The following is a 2,791-nucleotide window of genomic DNA, read 5'->3' on the forward strand; positions in this document are numbered from 1 at the left end:
GGGATACAAATCATATTTAATTTTATCTCATCTTATCATTATAATTTTTTTAAAATTTTATTCGAAATATAATAATAATTCAGTTTTCTCAATCCCAAAATAGTAATAATATTAAAAAAATAAAATTATAATAATATTTTATTTAATTTTCAATTTTCATCTCATTTCAACTCATTATATAAACAGTACCTTAATGTCAGGCCATGCATGACTCTGCCACTATGTGTTACAAAGATTAATCCGAAGATCCCAAAGGAACTTGAGGACTAAGGAGATAGCCTTTTTGTCTTTTTATAGTTCATACCAAAAGGTCATAATAATTGGTTACAAGCACATATCTTGCACGCTTAACCAGTTATAACGGCAACTTCACATACCCATGTCATGAAACCATTGTAGAGTCAGGTGTCATTCATGTTATCAATGTTACAGCAAGTTGATATTCCAATTGGCTGATCGCCAACGTTTTCATCGTTATTTAACCTGAATCACCCATTAACTCTTCGGAGGCTGAACATTAATAAAGCTAGTTACCTTGGTTTTAATTTGAATTTTAAACAAAATCCAAAAAATAGCCGTTAGAATCTTCTAGTGATGAAAGAACACAAGAAGATATAATGCCTGCCTTCGTCGCTTCGCGCACTGCCACCGCTCGCTTCTTTCAAATGCTCAATGGCCACTAACAATCCTTCGCAGCTGCTCCCGTCAGAACTAACTGATAGGTGCATTGGGTCGAAGATATGGGTGATAATGAAGGGGGACAAGGAGCTCGTCGGTACTCTCAGGGGCTTCGACGTCTACGTCAATATGGTCCTCGAAGACGTCACAGAGTATGAGATCACTGCTGAAGGGAGACGGATAACAAGCTTGATCAGATTTTACTAAATGGAAACAACATTGCCATTCTCGTACCTGGTGGTTCGCCTGATCCAGAATGAGAGCGCCGTTAACCTTTACTTGGTTCTTAATTTTTCTCCCTTTTTCTGTGATTGGTGGGTCAGATTGCTCTGTTTTAACGAGAACTCTAGCCATCAAGATGCTACTTTCTCAACCACTTTCTTCTCTAGTAGTGATGGTTGTAGGATAGCGCGTGATGGGCTTTTCCAATCATATATCATGGAGTATGATGGATTGTTTTTAACAGTTATCCAGACTCTTATGCATCTTTTTCAGGTGCCATGAGCCCTACCGTTTCTCCCATTATCTTAATCTTTATTTAGAAATGAAAAAAAAAAAAAAAGAAGATTCGTATTCGAATTTATGGCTATAGGAAGAAAGAGCTTGAGATTCATAAACATTTCTGGTATCAAGTGGGGTTCCTGGAGGTAGACTGTATTAATTTACAGAATCTATAGGGAACCCTGGAGGCAGAGTATTAGTTTACAGAAGTTATCATTAATATGTATTCACATTTCTACTTCTGCAACGTTCTTGCATCCTGCCAACCAATTTTTTTTTTCTTGCATCCTTAATAACTATATGAATTTGCATTTTTGATGGTAGGGAAGCCTTCTTCTACAAAGAAACAAGCAGATCTTTTGTTCCCCCAAGATTTTGCCGAAGACTTTCCAGTTGCAATGCAGGTGTCAAAGTCGCTACTTTTTGGTACTTGTTTCAGTAAACTGCTGCAAAATTGATAGTCATGAATTTTTTTAATTCACAGATATCCCACAAATACAGTTTGATCTACGTGATCACCAAGCTTGGGCTATTATTTGTTTATGACTTGGAGATCGCTTTTGCAGTTTATAGAAATAGAATCTGTCCAGATCCAATGTTTTTGACAGCAGCCTTCACCAGTGAGAGGTTTTTTATGCAATCAATAGGCATGGACAGGTGTTATTGGCCACTGTAAATGATCAAACAATTGTACCATTTGTCGTGGCCAGGTATACTCACAAGCATGCATTTTTGTTGGTTTTATTATGGAAGAATAATTATTTTGTTTACAAATGGGGTCTATTTACATTTACAGTTGGACAATTTGGAGCTTGCTGTCAATCTTGCCAAAAGAGGGAATCTTCCTGGAGCAGAGCAGCTTGCTGTCATATCTTCAATGTTCTTCATCCATGTCAAGGTTTCGTTGGCTGCTAATATCTCAACAGATTGTAAGCACTGGTTGTATTGGCCTTATCTCTCCTCACTGTCTCTGTTGCCCAGTTTGACGTTCATTGTGTATCTGGATCTTTCTTTTGCTGGAATTGAATGTTTCTTCAGGTTTGTTGTCTTCAGATCTCTTTCTTCAGGTTTGTTGTCTCTAATGAATTTTGAGTTGGTATATTAATGATAAGGACGTGTGACTTTCCATTGTTATTGCTTTAATTTTTTTTAGTACTGACAATGATCTGTGTCATTTTAAAGATGATCACTTAATTGCCAGTGGGTCTTAAATTTTAATTAGTGTGTTCTGCATTCAACAGATCATATAGCTAGCTAGAGATAATATTCATGAAGTGGGGGTTTTGCATGCGTATAGTACTGGTCCTAAACAACTTTATTTGATGGGGGAAAATCAGAAGCTGTGAAAGGTACCAGAGATCGATAATATTAATACACCAACCCTAAATCTAGTACTTCCAACACCAAAATCGTGAGGTCATCATATTTGTGTGTATATCTGGTATACATGCGTGTGTGTGTGAAATTCTAATCCTCTCATCATTTTTGTTAAACCCTTTTTCCAGAGTCTTTCAGCAGTGAGTACTTCTGGCTCATCTTTTGCACATCATTTTGATGCAAAGATGAAGGGATGAAGACATGTTGATTAAGGTACTTATACTATTGTTTTCTA

General features: G+C 36.7%; 1 pseudogene; it reads left to right on the forward strand.

Annotated features, from left to right (window-relative positions):
- The first annotated feature begins 601 nt into the window (after positions 1 to 601).
- LOC121239148 lies at positions 602 to 2,231 on the forward strand (annotated as a pseudogene).
- Positions 2,232 to 2,791: the final 560 nt, after the last annotated feature.

Source organism: Juglans microcarpa x Juglans regia, chromosome 7D (assembly GCF_004785595.1).
Source record: "Juglans microcarpa x Juglans regia isolate MS1-56 chromosome 7D, Jm3101_v1.0, whole genome shotgun sequence".
Classification (NCBI taxonomy): Eukaryota; Viridiplantae; Streptophyta; class Magnoliopsida; order Fagales; family Juglandaceae; genus Juglans; species Juglans microcarpa x Juglans regia.